General features: G+C 47.7%; 1 protein-coding gene across 4 annotated transcripts in view; it reads left to right on the top strand.

Annotated features, from left to right (window-relative positions):
- LOC142585013 (cytochrome b5 reductase 4) overlaps window positions 1-24,572 on the top strand; it is a 394,784-nt gene that overhangs the window by 202,851 nt on the left and 167,361 nt on the right. The gene's annotated exons all lie outside the window — the stretch shown is intronic.

Below are 24,572 nucleotides of genomic sequence, written 5' to 3'. Positions count from 1 at the left end.
CGCTTTGGCGGTTGCTGGCGCCATGCAGCTGACGATGCATTTTTTCTTCCTGCCTTTCTATTTTTTGTCCTTGTACTTCTATTGTTTGAGGTTGGGGACAGCCGATCTTTTAAAATTTGGAGTTTATGCTGATTCCGTAGTTCACTCGACTATAGCGCGAAAGAAGTATCTAGAAGATAACGTTCGAAGTTGAAATGAAATATTTTTTATTTCTCCTTTTACGGCCGCAATGGCGAAGAACAACTTATGTATTGGAAGTTTACATGATTAGAAGCACTCGACACACGCTGAATTTGTAAACGGAACACAGCTTAAACCAGTGCATTAGATGGAGGATTTTATAAATACAGTCAGTAATAATGATGAGACAAAGCAGTGGTTCACATAACGCTACAGAAAATCTGAATACGTTAAGGCACATGAAAGGACACTGAAAGTAAACTCTATATCAGAAGCTAACCGTCCGCAGGTTCTCAAAAAATTAATTTCTTCGTTAATTTCTTCTTCGTGCACAGGAGAGAATTGAGAGCATTGTGATGTTTGTGTGGTGAAGCTTGGACCGAATTGATTGTCAATTTTATACCTCGTAACTAAGCTTCGAAAAACTTCAGTTTTTTTTTTGTCTGAATCAGTGCTCTGTACGTTCTTTTTATTGAATTGAACTATTTGGGTTTTATGTGCCAAAAGCACGATTTGATTATGAAGCACGCCGTAGTGGGTACTCCGGATAAGTTTTGACTGCCTAGGGACCTTCAGTGCGCCCCCAATGGACGGAACACGGGCGTTTTCGCATTTCGCCCTCCATCGAACTGCGGCCCCGCTGCCGCGATTCGATCCCGCTACCTCGTGCTTAGCACCACAACACCATGGCGACTAAGCTACCACGGAGGGCGTCTGTACAGTTTTGATCATGTGTGCACAGTTTATGTACAGTTGTATGAATATGTTAGTAGTTTAATGCAGGATGGGTAGGGCATTAATAAACTGCTTAGTTCTTATTCCCATATCTCCTAAATGCGTAAGCATTTCTACGCTTACTTGACGAGAGAACCGTCCGTCACGTAAGACAAAAAGTGGGCCGCAGTCCTGGAGATTGTGCAATAACGGCCCACCCGCGGCGCAGGTGAGTCAGGCTTCAAGCACTCAGCAAAGTGAAGCGAAAAGTGCATACGTTCTTTGGAATCACGCATACAATAAATATTGAGCACGCAGCAGCGAGCGGCTTTACCTTCGTGCTGTCTGTCGCTTCCACACGAACGAAGCGGCGAGAACACAGCGCGCGAAGCTATCAACCGTCGGCAGTTTCTGTCTGCATCGCAGATCGCGTTCAAGATGTGGTCCGTGCGGCGCACAATGGTTCGACACGGATGGATAAGGTGCTAAAGACCTATACCAGCTTATAATGATGGGAGAGTCATCAGCGCATCGGGCGCCACCGCGTGCACTAGTTTGCTTGCCTCAACAATTCATCTTGCGCGGCCGTCCACAGCAGTTGGTGTTGCCGCAGGGCTGTTGTCTATACCGGTCGTATCAAGTTTCATAACCCTGATAATGACACCGGGCTGCTTGGAGATGAGCAAGTGGTACAATGCTTACGCATACTTAGACAACTCCCAGAAGAGTTTCTACGTGAATTTTTTGTTGCTCTTATTACAATAATTTTTTACTTTACGTTGTCGCACAGTCTGAGACGCTGTGAACTCTTGGATCCGCTTCGACCGATGCACCCAATACGAAATATTGGAAACAACACCGTGCTCTGACACTGCGCGCTTCAGCCTAATGCGACTAACGGAACGGGTGGGCATACTGGTGCCGTGCTACCAAGTTGTGACATGGTTCCTTGGAGAAAAACAGATCCGAAACGGGGGTGGGCAGATAAGAGGATTAAGGCTACGGACGTCGCCAATCTTTCCAGTACAATCGGTTTACTCCCGCGTAAACACGTTTTCTGTCGTTTTATTTATTTTCTTTTTCGCCCTTCAGATGGGAGAGGCTGCTCGACGCCGTACGCAGGGGGTCACTTCAGTGGAATTATTCAAGTTTCGTTTGAGGCTTTCTTTGTACTCGGCCATGTATTGTTTGCCTGCCTGTTCTATGTCGCTTTTTTTCATGCTGTTTTATTGGTTTGATTGCCATTTCTATTCGTTGGTTATGCAGTTCGTACTGACTTTGTATTGCGATAGCATTTGCCGTTGTGCTGGCACGGTATCGACGCGCGGACCTCACGTTCATAGATTAGACCATCACGAGAGGCGCGCAGTGCGTTTCGCTGCAAAAGCGACGAAGACAAAAACGCCGCACTTTTACGCTGCGCTCAATTTGCTCTGCCGGATCCACAGCAGCGTTGTGGCTCCCACTGCTGGCGTGAGCGTTATGTGCGCAAACACTAGTAGGAGTGGGCATACCGCACCGTTACGCACGTGCTGGGGGGGAACGGGCAGTGCAAACTTTGTGGCCACATTTTTCTGATCCTTTCACTGGGCCCAGAAAAACGCCGTAGTTTTTCCATCGGTGTCGCCCTCGTGCACCTGTTGAGAAACGACGCCGGTAATGTCGTTACCGGCTTTCCTCATTGCGCTAGTGTCGTGAGACGCCTTCGCGTCGGGCATGGCGCTGTTCTAACGCGACAGCGTTAAGGAGCTCGTGTCGCAGAAAAGCCGGTGTCGTCGGCGTCGTTGGCCGTGAGCGAAAAATCCCGTAATGCAATTCATAAATAAAAACAACGTGCAAGATGGGCTGGGTGGGAATCGAACCAAGGTCTCCGAAGTGTGAGACGGAGACGCTACCACTCAGCCAGTAGTTCGATGGTTCAACGCGAGACAAACGCGCCTCAACTGAATGCGGTATTGCCTTAGAAACGTGCCGTAGAAAGTTATACTGCGGTGTATATCGCTAATCATGAGCATGTAAATTACTGCAAGCATGTATTACTGTAAATGCAGCCATATCGGCATTGAATTTATCGACGACCATATTCCACCCTGCTGCGAAAGAAACAAATGCTATGCTGTCGGTTTGTGGCCAGCGAACAGCGCCCAGTGATTGATTGAAACGCAATAAGGAGCATGTGGCTGCCGGTACTTCTTGTGCCAGCAAGAAATGCCGGCAGCTACGTCAATCGTCAGACCAATCCAACCAATAGTCAAAATCATTGTAGCGCCCGCATCTCCAGTGGTGGGTCTTGCGCTCAATATACGGAGCTTTGGATTTGTGGTTCCGCACATTCCATTCCAGCTACAGCTATGGGAATATCTCGAGTAGTGCGTACTCCTGAGGAAGAAGATGCCTACCGCGACCGTCGACGAGAGTTGGCTCGTGAACGACACAGCTTCGCTGTTCGACGATCTTCACGGACTGCAATGGGCGGCGATTTTTCTGTAATGCATGTATACTATGTTGAACTCGGGCGCCTCGAATCAGGACGAGCGAGAACCTTCTCTGGACTATGCTGCGCGAGTACGAAGGCACGCACAGGAGCTTCTGTAAAGCTTTTTTCCCGGGGTGTTCGCGCGCAATTAAGCATCGCCCAGAGGGCATTGTGCCGTCGCCCAGAGCGTTTTCATTGAAAGATGCGCACTTGCTATCGCTTGCAAGTCTCCTTCGAAATAAACTCACTTATTTCTTGCGATGACAATTATATGGACACTCAAAGGGCATTTCTGCCGTTGGTGTCGCCGCCGTCGCCGTGACGTTCCGCATTAAGTCCAAGGGCGATAACCGTCGCCTGCAGTGGCGCCCTACGATGTATGTGCTTGCAAAAGCGTGCAAGGGGAGCGGACAATCGCTGCTTCATCTCGCCCGCGCTAAAGAGACGAAAGTGGGGAGGAAGCGCGCAGTCTCCCGTCGCGCGCGAGACAACTAACGTTGCCAGAGGGGGCGGCGTTCTACTCCGCTGCAACTGCACATGTGGCGGCTGCGCGCCGTCCCGCGGCCGTTCCTTGAGAGCGATCTGCGTTGGGGGCGGACTCTAGGTGCGCGGGTGGCTCGTAGCTTTGTGCGTGCCGTGTGGTCTCGGCACTCACCTTGCGTTGAAGTGAAACCACAAATGTCGCTAACACTCGCTGCTGCTGCCGTGTTTCCTCACGGCGGCGTTTTGACAGCGAGTTCCTACGATACTCGAGTAAGATGTATTTTTTTTCTTTGTGCGCGCGTGGCACCACGGTTGTTAATTTAGTTAGTATGTCGGTTAACAAGTGTATACGGCCGATAAAATTACCATCTTTACTTCGTATAGCTGTCCTCAAATTTGCTGTCGCAGTGGATGCTTCTCCTTTCGGGCGATACTGTGACTTTTTTCGGCACCTTACAATGCTGGAAGCGCATGTCTTTATGAACTGCTTCGGATGTAGGTCTCGTGCCTACCGACGCGCACAAAGGCATAAATTTAAACGTTTGAAGAATCCATGTTTGCGTATGTCTAGTGCGTTAGCTTATTAATAACTGAATTGGTGCTGCGTCATGCTGGGTGAAAAACTCTCACGGTGATCGGCGACAGTGCGCGCGCGTGTGTGTAGGAGGTTTCGCGCTTGCGTCAGTGCAGTGCTATTGGAATTCGTTAAAGACCCCTGGCTGTGTAAAAATAAAACCCATCTGACCTTTTGCCTATATAGCGGCCTGTCCGCGGCATGCGATAATGCATTGCACCATCGATCCGTTGGACCGTCGTTGGCCGACGTACAGGCATAAATATACGAAAGGTCGCGTCGCATCATCTAGCTCTAGCTTGTGCGCGCACGAAGACAATACCCAAAGGCGAAGCTCACGCATAGACAAACTCAACGGGGCGCCCCCCGTGTACACAAAGTGCCACGTGCGTCGGGTTTTACTTATGGCGGATCGAAATTCATTATAATTGTACCGTTAGTGTTTCAGACTTTGGTGGCGTTTGCGACTGCATTACGACGTCGCTCTTTCGCCGTGCGCAGGCACCGAAGTCTGTCGGCCTGCTCTGTCGCCGTCGACCCCTTCCCGCTCTCTCATTTCAGTAACCCCGTCATACCCATGTCTGCTGCATCGATCGCGTTGGCGGATACTCGTTCGATAACTTGGCGCAGCACCTTTTTGCCGATCGTCTCCTCGCTGGACCGAGATTAGCTCCGCTTGCGACATGTGCCGTCTGCTTCTTCAGCCCGAAACGCGCTGTCGTGCCTGTAATTATGTTCTCAGCCTAATTTGCACGACGCAGTCTGATCCTCGCTCTCGTATCACCAGTGACGGGCAGTTTTGATTGATTCTAGACGAATGAGCAAAGTACACGGCGTCGAAGCGTTGCACTGAACAAATGTGCCTCGCGCGCACGGCCGCCATTTCCAAGCGCGAACAAGGCGGTGTTTTAGACGGAAAATCCGCCCACGCCATGCGTTCCTTTACCGACGCAGGCTTCGGTCGAGCATATTGCGCAATTTGTTTGCGGGGATTCGCGTAACTTAGGCCTTGACGTATCGCACGTGTGGTCGTCTGTTAGCTCTTAAACTACGCCCAAGTTCAGAAACACCTCTTGCGTTAGAATACATGAACCTCTTATGCTAATATTATTCGTAAGACAAAATTTCAGCCAATCGGGATGCTAGACATAATCTTAGTGGAAGCGTTCGGCCTGTGGCTGAGGGCCTTCACGAACGAAAAGCTTCGTAATTTCGGCCCCTGTTTTGTTGGCAAGGCACGTAAGTCTACTTCACCTTTATGTGTATTCAGGCAGGCGCGTGCTCACTTATATGAAAAGGAAAAAAGGAAGTTTGAAGCAGCCTTGGAGTTATACGGAAAATTGGATCAAAAAGCAGTTCTACAGTGATGTCCGTCTTGTGAAACTCGATTAAACCTATATGTGAACCTGTTATTGCCATGAACGGCTGTTTTTACTTGTCTGCGGGAAGCGTAAAAATGTTTCTCGGGAATTCTAGTCGAACAAGTTGTCAAAAACTACCACGATCTCTGGCGCTTTTTTTCTCGGTATCGCGATAATACGGTAAATGTAGCTTTAACAGTAATCCTACATAGATAAGAGAGACAACTAACTACTTGTTGCTAGATGTGTTGCAGGCGCCCTCACATTTTTGTATTCCGCGGGCTCGCTGGTTCCGAAATCGGCACGAGCAATTTTTCTTTACGATGTTCTGAGAAATGAAAAACAACCAAAAAAAATTGACGATGATGTCGTGCTGGAGCGGCTGACGACGCGCGTAATCGTAACCATGCACGCCCGTGTGCGCTATGTAAGTAAAAGATTTGGCCGTGTTTGTTGAGCCGCTCGCTAACGTCTCGCTTTCGCGCGTCTCAAGACATAACTGAGCGGCTTATAGCGTCTGTGCCGGGTTTATGCCTGTTGCAAGGTCAGAGCAAACACACCTCCCTCGCAACAGCTATACATCTTGGCTCATAATCAAATTAGAAAGGAAAGAGCGAACGAAACCAGGGCAGATATACGTATATATGCAAGTAGAAAACGCACTTTAAGCGAGAGATACGGGCCTTAACGAAACACATTCGGCAAGATTGCCGGAAAACGGAGTGTTTGTTCATAACGTTGTTATAGCAAAGTATTCCACGCGCTTGCCGTTTACCTTGCGCGACGGTGACTGTTTGTCGGCCCGTGTGTTTGCTAATTTCCATACTGGCTTGCATTCAGCGTCACACTCGTCGCCTTGGTATAGCGTGTGCTCGTGTTCCTTTCAGCCGGCGCGACCTCTTCGCCCCTATACTTGCGATTTTCAAGAACTAACGGCGCAAACATAGAAAAGTTCACCCAACGTTGTGTGCACACTTTCCTCGAACCTTCTCACGCGGTGCGCAGGAACCACTTGAGCTTCTCGCCTTGCGCAAACAGTGAGCCTTTTGAAAGGACGCCCGTCGCCTCTGCTTTTCGGCTTCTCGGGGGGTAAGCGCGTCTTTGAGAGTGCCCTTTTCCGTGCCAGCCTGTGAGTCCCCCTCACTGCACCTTTCGCCGCACTGCTTGCGTTTCGCGCAGCCCTCTGTACCTTATCATGGAGGAAAAGCAGCGCTTATTCTGTACCATTGAAAAGCGGGCAGTCTCGCATCTTTTGACCCTGCAGTTTGCTTGCTTTTTTTCGTATCTATCTATCTATCTATCTATCTATCTATCTATCTATCTATCTATCTATCTATCTATCTATCTATCTATCTATCTATCTATCTATCTATCTATCTATCTATCTATCTATCTATCTAATCTATTTTCCTTCCTTTATCCTTCCTTCCTTCTTTCTCTGTCGGTCTAATGTTCGGCCTGTGGTTTCTTTGTTCTTATTTCTGAAATCTTTAATGTTGTTATTTCTTTATTTTTATTCTTTCGTGGGAAGGGGCAGGGCGGTAGCTTACCGCACTCGTCTCCTTCCAACGGTTTTATTTGAGGCGAGGATCAATTGAATGCATTCTGCATTCGTTAGGCCTTTTCTTCTTACGGATATGTTGGCCGCTATTGTTTGTACAATTTGTGCGAACGCTGCGGCAGCTTACCCCCGCGCTTTCTGGCCCCACAGAATCTTCGAACGGCTATGGATTATGCAAATAAGAGGCCTTTGCCAGGCCCCGGTCGTGAGAGTCCGCTCGTGCGCGGAACAAAATAAATGAGAAAAGAACACCTCTTCCCGTGGGAACAGCGATTATGCCGTCTAATGCATTTAGCTCACCTTTATAGCGTCCACAGTTTAACCACAGTTTCCTTCTTCGCCTCTACACAAGAGAGAGCACTCACCGCGGTGACTTGGCTGTGTCGTTGCTCAATGGCGTTACTTTTTCAAAGAAGATGCTGTGTTATGCACTGCAGCACAAAAGTAACTGGAACAACAAAGCATATCGTACGTCGGACACCTTGAAAATTAAAATATCTCGAAACTAATGCACTCCTTAGAATTCGTTCCAAGTGGGTACGCCTTGCGAACTGACTAGCTACAATTCGTGGTTAAAACATGTGCCGCAGAATTAGAAATTGAAAAGGTAATTAACGTAAGTATGTTAATTATTAGATTAGCTGTTAAAAGTAATGGCCGCCTGATCGAGTAATTTCGAGAAGGGTTAGAATTGCGCTGTCCGCAACAGGCATTTTTTAAAAATTTAATGCAGTTAAAAAAAAGGAACAAAGAAAGAAAGACACCCTTTATGCGTGGTGCAACTGAGGGTGGCCGGCTCCCGATCAACGTGTCAGCTGCACTTCGCCGCCCGAAGATGGAGGACGTGCACATGGGTCCGCACCTCAAAGTGGTTTCGACGTAATGCCGACGCATTTCTCTGTAATTTAACGCTAGATCGCCGCTTAGTTTATAGCGATGCGTCCAGGGCTTGTTTGTGAAACGTTTTACGAGGGGAAGAGGCTACAATAATAAAGTCGCAAGTAAAAAAATGCGGCAGAAGAATACGAAAGATGACGTCTGGAAACGTTCTTACAAAATCAGCAAAGAAAATAAGAGGGCTCAATGAGTAAGAAAACTGAAGAAATTTGCTTGTTTTGTTTTTATACAGTGTCGGAGCGAGTTGCCGGCACGCTGGCTTAACCATACAGCGTGCGAAGAATACTAGGCACTAGTGTGAAGTAATAATGGACAATAGTGTGAAGAATAGTAAGAGTTCTCCGCACGTCGTCTTCAAGACTTCGACGCGACATTTTGAAGATTCATAGACCCTTCTTTTGTTACCAGAAATTGCCTGCATATGGGAATGATTTGTTTACGTTTCGAGCTGTTCTAACCAGCTGCTTGAGAATGAAAGCGCATATCATCTCTCGTTGCGGATCCAAGCAACGAGGCATCTCACTTTCCAGTGGCCTTGTCCCAAGAGGTTATACCCAGGCCGGATTCCTTTGTTATTAGTATTGCTGTTATTATTATTATTATTATTATTATTATTATTATTATTATTATTATTATTATTATTATTATTATTATTATTATTATTATTATTATTATTGTTGTTGTTGTTGTTGTTGTTGTTGCTGTAATTCAAACAGTGCATTGTGGTTTCGGTTCTCGAATGGGCTATGCTGGAACCTGCACCGGACAGAAGCCGCTGCTCTGTTTCAATTTATCGCCGCAGCTTCGCTGAGAAAATAAAAGGACAATACAAACTACAATGAGCCGTGCTTCGTAGCCTGTTTGTTAAACGCCTCGCTTTGCTCAACCGAAGCCTCTTTTTGGTTTGGACAGATCCTTTATTGGAGACTGACTGTGACAGATGGCACTGTGGCGCCTTTTCAGGTGAACTTCTGGAAGCGGTGCAAATTACCTCCATAAGAAATCGCAATGTCCAGTTAGCTACATAAAAATATTCACAATTAACCTTTTTTCTAATTATTCACATTAGAGCACAAGCTGCACTTGTAATATTGAAGCCTAGTAGCTCGGAAGTCATGTTCGCTTAAGAAGTCGCAAGGCTATATCATTTTCGAGATATCTGGCCTTAAAATGTGCCACGAAATAGTACATTGACGTTCGGCTAACAGTCTTACAAAAGCGTGCCATGCAATTTGAGACGTTATTCACTGGAATGCCAGTTCATATTGTAGTAGACTTTGGGGACGGTGTTCTTCAAAGTTGCACTATAGTCAAAGTTTCTGCTAAGCAAGCATGACTTCACTAACTGCTCAGTTTAAATTTCACAATTACAACACCTGTGTCCTCAAGTGAATAAAAAAGGGGGAATTACTAAAAATTTATAATTAGCCAGGTGGACATCGCTCTTTTTCACGTAAGTAATACTGGCCTTTTCAGGTAATCTCTCTGAACAGGCCCAAATGGGCTATGTGCTGCTTTCGAAAAAAAAAAAAAAATAAAGCTAAGAAAGATGTTCGAAAAAGAAAACAATCGTAACACGCGCCACGGCTGTGCATTTCACACGGGTTTCGTGTACACGAGGCCTAGAGTTTCTCGCTGGTGTTAGTTCGAAAAGGATACTCCTACTCTCGACCAAGGACGTTTCGACGAAGCACCATGTGCAGTGCCCCTAAACAAAGGTAACTTGGCGTGTTTCATCCGTGGCCCGCATTTGTATAGGCGGAACACGTATAGAGGCGAGCAAATACGTGCGTATACGCTTAGAGAAACACCGGCCTCCGCACTTTACTATAGGCTTCACAAACCCGATGCTTACAAGGCAGCCGTGCTCACCGCGGTTAGCACGAACGCGCACGTTTCGGGAACATATGCGGCACGCGCGTCATGATCTCTATACGTTGGGAAGGCGAGCGTTAAGTTCGCTGCGTAGCGCTGTCTCGCGTGTCGTTTTTGGAGGCGGGGCCTTGCACGGCCGTGCGGGTGGTTGCACGGCGCGCGGCCTTTGGCCCCGCACTGATGCTCCATCATCTGCAGCAATGTTTGGAGGATCGCGTGCCGCACGTCAGCGCTAATGGAGTGTTTCTTCTTTTTTTGTTTTTTCTGTTTGTTTTTTTGCGGGGCGTATCCTACGACCCGCTTCTCCGACAAGTGACGTCCCGCACGTGGGCGCACGGCCGAAAAGTGCTTGCACTCTTTGTCAAACGTATACGCCTTGAAATTATAAAATATAAAGACGCCAAATAAACGGACACTCACAAGAGAACGGGACAGGGTGTGTGTCCGTTTATTTGGCGTCTTTATATTTTATAATGAACAGCTACCAACTAGCCCAACAAGAAGTGCTTTTAAGGTATACGCCTTAAGTTGCTTGCGGCATCCGGGCAGCATGTATATGCAGGATGCTTATTGGACTCCCTGTGGGATGTCGTAAGGTTCAACGCCCCGGGGAATGAAAGCATCCTTCGTGCTTACCATGTATAGAGGTGGTAAGGAGCGCCACGATGCACCGTACCACGGAGCGGTACAACAGAAGCGCCAGTGCACTTTCTGACAAAGGCTGCAGATTTCGCGCTGCCGACGAGCTGTAGTTTTCATCGCACGGACGCGAGAGAGGAACAAATGGGCCCGCCGCGAAACGACAAAGTCATGGGGGACTCGCTTTTCGCCCAATTCGGGAGCGGAGTCCGGGAATGATTCTTCGTTTCGGGTGGTGATTGCGCGCGTGCAATGGGAAAGTTTGCGAAGGAAAATGGCGCGAGCGACTCGCGTTTGAGCGGGCCCAAGGAATAGCTTCGGTGAGACTGCGCATGCGTGCAGTCCCCAAGCTCGGCTTCAGCACTGGAGTTAATCCGTTTAGGAGCACAGTGTGCTTGTGGTTGCCATATTCGGCCATGAAAATGTTTAGGCATCCGCTTTCACTGGCACAATCTGTCGCGATAGATTCACGCCCAATGCTTGATCTCCACTTGTCCGCAAATCCATGTAGCTTAACACTCATCTAAACATATCACTGTTTCTATATTTGTTTGGTGCAAAGAGCGCGTGTGCAAATGTCATAGCGCGAAGCGCATGCTGGTGGCAAATGGTGGAGGAACCCATTGAAGAAGTGACGCATTCATTCGAGTTTACTGAAAACACACACGCGGTTGAACAGTGTTATTTCCCGGCGTTTGCCTTAACTCTACACGCGTTGTTGTATCCGCTGCTAAAGCCGGTCGTACCTCCTTGCGCCGCCAGGAACCTATAAAAAGACGTTCGACAGTAGCGTTACGATAAATGCGCCTGTCAGCGTTTTCCAGCAATGCTGCGAGGGCACCACATAAATTCCCTAAACAAACAAAAAAAAAACAAAACAAAAAATGTCTTACGCGAATGCTTCAGGCACCCTGACTTGTGTACTTGGCGCATGCAAACAACGCATTGACTGCTTCTATCGCATTGGATGCATCGCTATAAAGAGATGCTGCTCGTCGAGGGCTCGACGATGGTGTGCATAACTCGGCCATGCAGGCGCCACGCATGTCAGAAGAAGAAGTACAAGATGCTACCATCGGCATTTCCAAATCCCGCTCTCTTCGTTCTCAATGGGCAGGGTACCGACATGGCAGGCCTAATAGGTTGCAAATATGATTCGTACGAGATTTCCTTAGTCGGCATGCGGAAAGAAACTTGTCGTAAGGGTGCTCGCTTTTCCCATTTTCCTTCGCGACACAGTTTCCTAGTTTTCCCCAGCACGGTGAGAGGATCTGTCCGGCCGGCATCGCGAGTTGTCAAACACGGCCGACAGTCCTGTGGGAAGGAGCCTTTGTGTCATCCTGCCCACGTGCTATCCTATAGCAACCGCTCCTTTGTTGCCGCTGTATTTCTGATATATGCATCTGAAAGGCACACTGACGCTGACGACTGGCAGTCGGTCAATATCTATACGAGTATACGGGGGCCGCACTTCTCGTATTCGGTGCCTTCCGAATAGAATGGCCGTCGTGCGGGAGACGGAATCGTACAACGGGTGTATATCGCATCCTCTATGGCAATCGTGGGGCTTCGTTAGGACATGACGATCGTAGAAATCATAAACGTCCTGCGAACACGAGGCAACCGCAGCCCTCTCCGTGACGTTCAATGGTCGCGCGACTAACATATATGTTCGTATCGTGTGTTTTGTTTCGCGGACGTTGTAACTGACGCACGGCACCCCGACGTGGTCGCCCTGTCGCTGAGCCCTTCAACCAGCGAACGGTTGTTTGCTGTATAGGAATGGGTTGTTTGCTTCTTCCTGGTTTGGAGAGGCGCCTTTCTTTGTTCAATCATTCATGGCCGTTTTTACTGTCGAAGCGGTTTCTCGAGAGATCTCCTGCAGACTTCCGTTTCGCGGAAACTACGTCGTCGCCTGGCGGGGATCGACGCAAAACAGCACAAATATATAGAATCGGTGTATGCGTATTTGTACTACTCCTGCAAATGTGCTGCTTCGCGACTGTGTTTCTACTAAAATACGCAATAAAAAGAAAATGCCATGTGAATATTCTCACTGAAATGAATTCGTGCCTTCAAGGCCCCGCATCATTTCTTTAATAAAGCGAATCCACTCTCCGGGCTCTTTGTTTTGTTATGATGTGAATAACTTTGTTTGGGTCATTCGCCCGTTTTCTTACTCAAATGAGCACGTTCGTCGCCGAACGCCAACGTCTTTCAAACGTGCTTGCTGTCTCGGCAGAGCTGTGTCCACGGTGCCTGAAGATTCAGATGCTTTGGTCAGTGATAACGCTCTATCGCGTTTCACTGCAGCCAATATTTTTCATACTTTTCGGAACGCCCTCTTAAAATGTGTGTTTGTTTCATGGGTAATACACATTTGAATTCCATATACTTTGAAACCTATTTGCGACCGTATTCAGTACTTTTTTTTCATGTGTGAGGATTGGGAGCCAGAGTGGAAAAATTTAGTGGCGATGTAGCGGTAAATGCGAGAGAAATGCATTAGCATTACATCGCACCTCTTTGACGTTCCGGATCCACGATTTCAACCGCGTTCACCACTTTGCAAAATGTTGTTCAGCAGCTCACTCGACACACGTCCTGCTTCTTCGATGAACGAAGTGCAGCCGACGGTTGTCCGGAGCAGTGCTGACTTTCGTAGGGGGATGCAGGGCAGAAGGAAGCATGTCTCGAACCAATTGGTAGCAGAGACATAATAAATAATTGCAAGGACTCCATTTAGCCGCTCGTCTCGTTAGCTCAGTGTCCGCGAACAACAGTTGTAAACTTTAGACAACTCGATATGTTTAGATACTTCTACATGATCTTACAAATTTTACATGATTGCTGTATTAGATGCCTTCTTTCTCGGCGCTGGTTTATGATTTAGTCAAAAAAAAGAGAAAAGAAAATGCTGGCTCTTCCGTAATCGAGAGTAGACGTAAGCCTGAAAATTGCAACCGACAAAGCAGATTGGTTGCAGATGATAACTAGCCACAATCTTAGAATGGGTGTACTGCATATTCGCAACGCACACCCCACCACACCTCACCGCACCACGCCGTATACTGTGCACTGGCTGAATGCGACAAGACAGGCAGCGAAAGACGCCAAGGAGACAGCGCACCTTCCAGCTATACAAGAAGAAAAGCGCCTGAAAGAGGCGCCACGCAGCGTGGCGCCATCTCTCGAGGCGACGCAATACTCGCGCTGTGGAACTAACGGACCGCTCACGGACCGTCGCTATTAGAAATGACAAATAAGCTTCAGCGCACTAGAAGTTTCAGCTTGAGTGATATTATGAACAGACACTAGGAAGAACTTTGAAGCAATATATTTTGTAATTTATTTAGGCTGTAACTGGTGTATGTAATGCGGTCCTGTATAAAGGTTTGGGGGCCGGAGACCATATTTTCTTAAGTTTTGACTGGTTGCCCGAATGATCTTGTTTTGTTCTCGCAACTTGCCCGGATAAGGGCTCTTGCTTTTGGCTCAAGGTCACTTGAACGCCGCCGCCGACGGGAGCTAAAAGCATTTCATGCTTAAAAACAAGAACACGCGGACACGAGTGAAACGAGAATATTTTTCGTGCGTGGACACATGGACGTGGTTGACGGGTTGACGGTGCCTTTCCCAGAACATTCTCAATTTTCCCCTGCGATGAACTGTGCTGGGAGAACTTCTATAAAAGCTGCTGCTCTAAAATACGAGCGCTATTAAAGATGCGTGCGTTTCACATATGTTGTGAGTGATCAGATTTACGCGCTTGATAAGTGGATGAAAATTGAATTTTTGTACAGCTTCTATCGTGCATTTTTTCTTCTTCTTTTATTACATTTCCTTTACGCACTTTCTTTGGAGCTCGTACGTCGTGGCATACACGCACCTCGCTCGGTGTACCGTGGGTTCTAAAATGGTCGCCAGTTGGCAGACGTACAGCAAGGGAACGCAGTAGCGGCGGTATGTCATAGACACCTAGTAGCGCCAATGTAGAAAGAGAGAGAGAGAAGGGAAGAAGGAAAAGCAGGGAGGTTAACCAGACTGAGTGCAGTTTGCTACCCTACACGTGGGGAGGGGAATGGAGAGTGAAAGAGAGAGAGAGAGAGAGAACTTAGGTGTAGGATGTCTATAGTCGGGCACTCAAGTCTGTTGCCTTCAGGTAGTGAAAAAGTGCTCGAACTGCTTTCTGCGCTAAGGAACTGTGAGGCCAGGCTCCCAAGATCTTCGCTTCCGTAAATGGCCTGTCATCCAGTCTATTCAAGGCACACTGGAGAGTCTCACGTTGATTATCGAAGCGACAACAGTGGCACAGAAGGTGACTGATGGTCTCTTCGCACTTGCACTTAGCGCACATGGGTGAATCCGCCAATCCAATACGATAGCTGTAGGAGTTGGTGAATGCTACTCCTACCCACAGCAGTGTTGCGTCACGTCGTGGAAGCTTCGCTGGTAATGTAAGTTTCAGTGATGGGTCGAGGCTGTATAAACGACACTTAGAGTTCTGTGGTGTATGCCAGTAACTTAACGTGATGGTACGAGCGAGACTGCGAAGCTCTCTTGCAGCGTCGACTCTGGATAGAGGTATAAGGAGTGTCGGTGAGCCAGCCTGGGCACGTCGGGCAGCGTCATCGGCGAGGTGATTACCAACGATGCCACAATGTCCCGGCAGCCACTGGAATATGATATCATGTCCTCGTTCAGAAGCGCAATGGCAGGTTTCGTTGATTTGCGACACCAGCTGTTCATAATTGCCACGTCGTAAACTTCGCAAGCTCTGGAGGGCTGCTTTCGAGTCACAAAATATAGCCCATTTGTTGGGCGGTTCTTTTTCAATGTATTAGACAGCAGCGCGAAGAGCTGCCAGTTCGGAACCTGTAGATGTCGTTACGTGTGAAGTTTTATACTTGATGACGACCGATTGAGATGGTAAAACAACGGCGCCCGTAGAATTTTCCGAGATGGAACCATCAGTGTAAACATAAATTCGGTTAGCGTATGAACGATGCAAAAGTTCCAATGTGATCTGCTTGAGAGCCGCGGTGGTCAGGCTAGCTTTTTTCACTATTCCTGGAACAGCAAGGTACACAGGAGGCTTTTTCAAGCACCACATAGGGGATGGCGTTCTTGTTGCGGGTGAGTGCCTCAAACACAAAGAGGGCCGGTTAGCCGCAATTGATCTGGAGAACGCTGCCTTGGGTCTTTTCTCAGGCAAGCGAGCGAGATGGTGGTCAGGCACTCTGGATATATGGCGAACATGCGCCCGGAGTGCGTCGATAACTATATAGGTCAATGGGTGGTCTCCCGCGGTGGCAATTGTTGCCACCACGGGTCACGTAAGTGCGATATTGCGTTCTCATCTTGCTACATCATCGGGCAGCACCCGAAATCTGAAGAAAGAACTTGGGAGACGCTTAAGCTTCGGCTTTAAGAGTAGGACGCGATAGGATTAAAAGTTCTCTGACTGCTTTTCATGCTCTCATTTCTTACCATGACCTCAAACATACAAGTGCGGGCAGTCGTTCATTAAACCACCACACGCCTTTACTTCAATCTAATTACCTCATTCCTAATTAGTATACTCACAATTACCATGTACGCGTCAGTACGTTTCTCTAAGGCACTTTACCTAGTCCGAACACAACCTGCTTATCGATACATCACACATACACACACATTCATTGCTTAAATACAAAGTACCACCCCAGCACTCGCATTCAGTTCAGTTTAATTAGCCCATTTTAAATGCGAAGCATTTCTTGGCGAACATTTGCCACTTTGACAGTTTCTATCTAGCCGCCTACGTCTTGGTGCTCTCATGGTCTTTTAGTTAACTTGGTATGTACGAAATTAGCATAGTATGACAAAACTGTATGACGAACATAAATGATCAATCGTGACATGACTATCGTGACATGTGTGTCATGTTGGTCATGATTAAGCCGCCTACGCATTTCTGCTGTCATGGTCGTTTCGTTAACATGGTATTTACCAAAATTGGCATTGTATGAGAAGAGTGTATGAACGAGAAGAAAGGGGGTTAACTGAGGAGCCGAATTTTATTAATCATATCGTGAAAAGCAACATAAATGATAGATCGTGACGTGAATGTCATGACGTGCGTGTCATGTTGGCCATGAAACAGCCGCCTATACGTCTTGGTGTTCTCATGTTCGTTTCGTTAACTTGGTATGTACCAAAATTGCCATAGTATATATGACAAAAGTGTATGACGAACATAAATGATAGGTACTATCATGGTCGTTTCATTAACTTGGTAGGCTTCCCGCACACTGCTTTGCATAACATCGATTCCCACAGGGCGTGGAATCTGCTGGCTTTCTTTTTCCCCTACTCATAATTACCATTCGCGAAACAGTACATTTCTCTTAGCCACTTTACTAACTCAAGAGACCGCAATGGATTCATTGCGCCCTCCTCTAACGCGCTTGCGCCAACGAGCCTTCGTGACCGTCTCGCATTCCGAAAGTACTGGGCTCGATGTCCTCTTAAACCCCGATTTTCTTTACAGCTCAATTACTTTCCTTTCATTACGGGAACCTCCCTGGGAAATTTGGCGTCAATGTGAGCATTGTTTGAACTGTTTGCAAATTTTATTAGTTGCTTATTTCCATCGGGGAGTTTTCGCTCACGTCCAAATCGCGGCCAACGCACGGTCAACGCCGACGACGCCCGTTTTTGTACATAACGGGGCCCTTAAAAAAAAGCTATGTTTTTAAAAGCATCGTTATAGCAAAACTATAGAGATGCAAGCAAGGCAGAACGATGGGCGTCAACGCCATTGAATGACAGTTCTTCTGTATCGTTTTCTACGTTTTTCGTTTTCTTTCCACGGCGCGTGTCGTACGTGTCGTAAGTATACGTGTCGTAAGTATACGTACGCGTTTCTTCCTGCGCAGCCGTGCTCTCAGAGGACGCTGCTTTCCAATGGGAGAGTGACGGCGACATTTCTGACAGTGAATAACGATTCGCGTGCCGAGGCAACACCTCCTCGGGTGCTGTGCGTTTCAGAACCCTGTGTTGCGTTGCGTATTTTTCAGGCCGCCACCTTTTTTTTTTTTTTTCCAGCGCAGTGGGCAAGATTTCTTTGGCGTGTCTGTAGTTGCCTGTCAGTCGATGCCAGAGGCAAAATGTGCTTGCTTTGACCAGCGATATATGTGTGGAGAAACGATTTTGTGAGCCTTCCCGCCCCATGTCAGAGCGCCGCACCGTGTTCCGTTGTTGTTGTTTTTTCCTCCCTGTTTAGTGTCGGACGTCTGTTTGAGTGCGCTTTCTATCTGTGCCATGCTGCTCAGGAATGTATCGCTCGTATACGCGCGTTTTGGGGCCGCCTGTACCGCTTTCATTTGGACGTGTAATTCGATTAATTGGTTCAGTCACCGATATACTTGCTAGACATTAGTTATGGTCACATGAATCCAACAGACAATGAAGCCATGGAAGACACAGTGAAATATTACTGTTCTTTTTAATTGAACTGTAGAAATAACAAGAGACAGGATCGTGAAAGTTCGGGAAAGAACAGCTAGCCTGTTGACTTTACGTTGTTGTGGGTAACGAAATTTGAGTTAATTCGTTCACCTTATTATTCGCGCTCGTTGCTAGTCATTAGACACTTTTTAATGGCTAACGCAAGCAAGCGCAAATGTTTCACTGGTGTAGCGTTGTCCTCACTGCGCATGCTTTCTGCACCTTATGAACGCTGTGCTAACGTGCGGGATTTGTTGAGCTTAGCGCACGTATAATGTTAACGTAGCTTAAGAAATAGCAGCAATGAGTGTAGCGATCGAGGAGGGGCCGCGCGAAGGGAGAAATTGAAATCTGAAACGGATCAGTTTTTCAGCAATGGCAGTACGTGTGGCAATAATTTGCAGCGACCCTACCGGCATATTTGGCTTGTGTGACGTTAATCCCTGTATCGATTGCCATACGAAATACTGTGCGACAGAAGTTCTAGAATGATAAGGAAAGACTGAGGTGGACGGTTGAGGTGCGGGTATGTTGGGAGCGATAATTTGCGTCACTTCCGTTCGTAGGCTGTCAGGTGATCTCTCAATTGCCCCAATACGTCGCAAGATAATGACCTCATCCTCTTTTTGACTGTTAGCGCGGCTGCAGATAACTATAGAATAAAACCTTCTCGTATGCACACCTAGTGCAACTGCCTGTTGAAGCTGAAGCGATATATGAACGATGGCTGGAAATGTGGAATTGTTTGTTTCGTTTTCCTTCCAGCAGCCGTTCATAACTGCATCCTGGCGCCATATACTCTGTTCGGCTATCATGAGCTGCCTCCTATTCGTGATCGCGCGCACGCTTACACATACAAACACAGACATACACATGTGTGAGCACATGTGCGTGTGCGCGTGCTCACGCGCACACACGAACGCACCCGGCCAGACGCTCGCAGATACCAAAGACCGCGTATAGGAGCGCGTGTCGCGATAGTTATTTTCTCCCGGCTGCTCCTCATCTCCAATAAGTCTTCATTCGCCCAGGCCTCTTTCGCGGATCTCAGGGTCAAGCGTATAAGAAAATAATATATCGGTCATTCTCCCTCGCCGCACATCGTATCGTGCATACATAGTAGCTGAGATGCCTGCCCGCCTTGAGGTTGTTGCCCGTAAATTACGCCCCGCCATTCATCGTCGCACAGAGACGAGTTCGTTCCGATGTGCTAAGCCTGCGGTTAGGAGATCGGCGGCGCGTGCGGCTCCCGCCGGCTGGCCTTTTCTACGGCTGAGTTTGGCAACGTTAAGTCCCGTCGGTTGTGACACTCTTCGCGTCACGTGATCCGCAGGCAATCGAGGTCCAGACGGACGCGATCGTTCTTAGATATTGAGGTTTGACGAAGCACGGTGTGGTGGAACGCATCCTAACGATATACCCTTTGCTACGCTTAATTGCGGAGTAATAACAAAAGAAAAGCAAGGAATGGGGGCGAGAACAAACAGCTTGCTCAGAGAGTGCAATAGTATGTTTACTTATAGTCGGCCAAATTTAATATGGACACGCGCATGCAAGTAAACTGAATAACTGGGCATGGGTCACGCAGCAAAGGTTTCAGTCAATCGGAATACACTACAAATAAAGTTTTCAGCGTCAGCACATTCTCTTTTGTCTTAGTAGGAAACGCCTTCACGCTTTTCGCTTAAGAGTTATTCAAGCCATTTCGAGCGCTTCAGAAGGCATCTTGCCTTTCTGAAAATTTATTTTCGGTATAATCGTGTCGTTTTTGTAAGCTTACACGACGAACGAATGTTGCGGAGAGGCCGACGCAAAAATTAACAATTTTTATTGCTAATATTTTATTCCTTGCCACGGAATAAATCAGCGACATGCTCCAAAAATACGTTCTCAATAAGCGGCGCGATGTTTCCACCTAATTAACCGTTCTTCCTTCCTCGTATACGCCGCGATACGCGCACTGCGACCGCCCTTTTTCTTCGTTTTAATCACCATTTTTTTGCCTTTTCAAGTTTCTTTGTAATTCTTCCTTCGTTAGCTAGTGACCTTTTTTCGCTTCGTTAGGCGCCACTTTCTCTCTCTGTCTCTTTTATTCGCGATACGCGTAACTGGGTGTACTCCAAGCGGGACGTATGTGTATCTTGTTTTACTGCGTAGCCATGGGCTGCGTGCTGTCGATCTTTCCGTTTGCTTAAGCGTCGTTTATCGTTGAATTTCTGGTTCCTCGACAGCTTCACACTCACAGCCGATATTTGCCGTTCGAAGCACACTCTTCGCAGCTCCTCGTGGAAGGGCGAGTCCCTGTTTGCAGCCCTCGAAGGGAATGGAATATAAGCCGCCGATTTTAATCTCTGAGCAAGCTCGGTCGCTTGCTTGAGCGACGGGCTGGGCTTTAGGAAACATGACTAAGGCGGCGTGTCTCTTGACCCCGCTTTTCGAATTCTTGTATGTCGTGGTACCGTCGCGTGGCGTTCTTTATTTTCCTCGGTACATTTTCCTTCATTACGCTCACGCTTCGTAGATCTATATTGGTGACGTGCTCCACCACTGCAAAAGCTGGCGCCACCGTCGGTGTGACGTGGCATGAGGGATCACGTGGACACAGCGGCCGCGTCGGCTGCTTCGGAAGCGCCGAAGCGAGCTGAAAACGAAAGTTTAAAGTCCCGCCTGCGCTGTGGTTCTGATAAAGTGGTGAGGCTTTAGTGCCTTGGGTGTCTGCTTGACAACATTTGAAAGTACTATAACAGGTAGTGGCTGCCTTTGGAGGCGTGAAGCAAGGTAGGCTACTGCTCGATGCCACAGTGCCAGACGTACGCAACGGAGCCCGGTGTCAGCCTTATTCGCACGTAGCCGTAGGACAAGGAGCTGCGTGAAGCTTTGCTCGCAAAACTTATAACCGGCAGACAACCATCGGCTGCAACTCGGGTACGCAGCAAGCAAAGACGCCAGGAAGATTTCTGCTATGGCGCCGGGACCGCGGTGTTCCGCGAGTAGCAGGAAACGCGCATTGAGACGCTCGCCACACCCGCTGGCCGGATAATGTTATGACGGTTTGGTCTATGAACTTGTTGATGCTAGATACTGGCAAGTTTGCTGGAAAACAAAGGGAGCGGCAAGACGCACATTAAAAAAGGCATAACATTTGGCCACGTTTGTGTTATGAATTAATGCACTGGTTTACGAAAAAGAAGCAGAGGGAAATCGTGCGCTGAGAACACCGATAAACACAGAATGCGACGCAACTTGAGAGTAATATTGAAATCTCCGAGAATTTAGAAGACAAAAAAAAAAAAAAAGATTGAATCGTCGCGACGGCACATCACAGTCGCCGTATACATAGGCTCGAAGTCTCTATAATGAAATTATTTTTGAACAGTTCTGAAAGCGTCCACGCAACAATGGTTGTTAGTGTACGGTCGAATGCTCATATGCTGCGGCGTAAAGCTCACGGCACGGTGCGAAAACGCGTTCACAGTGAAAGCAAAACATTGGGCGCGAACAAGTATGCAGACGCGCAGTCGGTCGCTGCGAACCCGTGCGATTGCTGCATTGAGACTTCATTTTGTTATGCTCCATTTGGTTATACAGACAGCCCACTGTAAGAACAGTTTTGAAATAGTTTGCTCTCAGCGTTTGCCTACCTTTCACGAAAGAAGCCGGTTCGGGAGACTCCATCGCGGCGATCACGCGCAGTGACATTCACTGTACATATTCGTTAAGCAGATAGAGTCTGTAAACGATTCTGTGCTTTCAGTTTGCCCAAGGTTATTATATCGACAGTCAAAAACTTCCCTCGTTTTGAGAGTACCTACATAAATGTCCAGGAGGGATGCCGTGTGGTGTTTTTATTGAGTGCCCTAAGCGAAACCTATCAGGAGCGCGCCGCGTGATCCCTGATACTTCGCAGGGGACGTGCTTCCGACAGATGGCGACTCCGTAAGTCCTCGCCCCCAGTAGGTATAAGCGCCTGTGTGAGAAATCAGTGCGCGCTTTTTAATCGCGAAAGCAATTATATGCGCGCTCCAGGAAAATGTTTGCTGTCGTCACCGCCGTCGCCGTGATGTTCTTTGTAAAGTCCAAAAGCTGTAACATAAAGCGCCTGTTGCGCCGTATGCTGCGGGCGCGCAGGAAAGCGTGAGAGGGCGGTGCCGAGAAGAATGATGGCATGATGCGCGCCGTCTTCCCGCGCGCCCTACGTTATAGATCACATGATCAAGCGGGCGCTGGGAGAGGATAGCGCGCGTCTCTACTAACCCGGCCGTGGCTCTCTATGGATGTTCGCGCGCCGTATCTCGGAGGTAATCTACGGTGGGTACAAACGCTAAGGGTGGGATAGCCGAGATGACTTATGACTTTCTGTCTAGACATGTCTAAGCTGTATTCCCGCGCGCGTAGTGTTGGAGGTCGCGTAATCCAAAGTTTGAGAAATGCGGATCAAGCAAGCGGCACCACGGAGCGAAAGCTCCGTGCAGCTCTTGATCGCGCCAGTGTTGCGACAAAGAGGTGCTCACAGTCATCGAGCGAGATCCCGATCATGTTCTCTCGTGCGCTCGTGACACCATGCTTGGTAATTTAATTAGTAAGCGAATGTGTGCTGCATTTTATACGGCCAATAATGTTGCGAACCTTGCTTCGTTTAGTTTCCTGACGCCTTGTCGTCGCTTCAGTTGCAGTTAGCTTTTTGGGCGAAACTGCGACAATTCTTCTTAAGCGACGCCTGTACGTTTCCTGAACAAAGCTTATGTCGAAGCGGAAGATGCACGACTTTGATGCGCTCCATTAAAAAAAATTAAAATCAGAAAAAGACTCTTCAAGAGATCGCAAAATTTTCACTTTGAACCCGTCCGTGCGTGGGGCATGTCGGTGATTTCGCTGCCAAGATATGTTTCTTTTTTCTTCTCTCTGCTTTCACCAATTTTTCGCAGCGTTTAGCTGCTGGTAAATCTATCTATCTCTTTCTCTCGCTCTCTCTCTCTCTCTCTCTACATGCGAGTGCGCATGGTATGGCGTTCTTCTTTTTTGAATGGTAGATTGCAGGCTTTAATAGAGCGCTGGGAGCGTTCCGTAAACTTCTTGGTTTCCTTGACGTGAGTGCGCCAAACTGCCCCCCATGCCGATGAGCAGTGAGAGGCGCTATGTAGTTTTCTGTTTCGTGTAATGCACGCACGTGGCTGGGTAAATGCAAGATAACTGTAGGCGTGAGCAAAAGGACGTAGGGCAAGGAAAAAAAAGGAGAGCAAGTTGGCGCAGATGAAAAAGTCGGATTGTCGACACCCGCTCTTCGTTCGTTTCCTCGAGGAACGACGACGTATACGTGCCAGCGCCGAGACAATGGCAGATGATCTCCCGAGCTCGACGGAGCGTGTAGGCGTTTGCTGCCGATGGAAATTAAAAATGGGAGGAAGAAAGGCAAAAGTGGTGTTTCCTACCGCTTGTTTTATTTCCTTTATAGGGGTATGAAAGTTATTGTAAAATTAACTGTCATCTTTAATTAAATGTGACGTTAAAATGAACGCTTGATATTCTCCTTGTTTTGCTAGCTTGGCTTCAGTGTATAGCGGATGTCGGCAAATCCAACTTTTTCATCTGCGCCAACTTGCTCTGTTGTGCGCCTGTGAGTGTGTGAGTATATATATATATATATATATATATATATATATATATATATATATATATATATATATATATATATATATATATAATATCGTCTAGCGACGACGGGTGCACGCAACCGCAGAAGTGTCCTGATTTGTAAGAGGCACATGTGAGCTATATGCAGACTTATCCTTGCGGAGAAGGAATGCAAACGCGGGACAACTCCATTGGTGCATTGGCGCAAGTGCAAGGGCCAACCGAAGCTCGAATACGTTAGAGTGAAATGCTTGCTAGAGGATTTAGCGTCATCGTCGTAATAAATTATCCAGGCGTTGGCGATGATACCCGCGGTGTCTGAACGTGTGCCGCAGCGAATTGTGTCGCCTCCAAGTATAATCTTGTTAGAAACTATATATCGCTGGTTCTCTCCTGGCATCGGCTGGCTGCGCCTCTCTTGCGACGTCGGCGAAAAGCGTGATGCGATGCTTGTCGTGCGTCGCCTGTCAGCTACGCTTCTTCTGCGGTCTGCAAGAAATAAAAAAAAAAACATTTTCGAGAGTCGGAAAATGTACTCTAGCCTTCGCTTGCCAGCGCTGTTGATCAAAGTTTCCGAAAAGTTCTGCTCATATGTTAACGCACGTCGTGTTATGCCCCGTATAGTCGTGCTCCGAGTCGTCCCCCCCTCTCTCTCTCTGGACAAGCGTGGATTCGAACGGATTTAGAATA

This window comes from Dermacentor variabilis, chromosome 6 (assembly GCF_050947875.1).
Source record: "Dermacentor variabilis isolate Ectoservices chromosome 6, ASM5094787v1, whole genome shotgun sequence".
NCBI lineage: Eukaryota > Metazoa > Arthropoda > Arachnida > Ixodida > Ixodidae > Dermacentor > Dermacentor variabilis.
The sequence above is the reverse complement of the archived record's forward strand: the minus strand, read 5'-3'. Positions and strand labels throughout refer to the sequence as shown.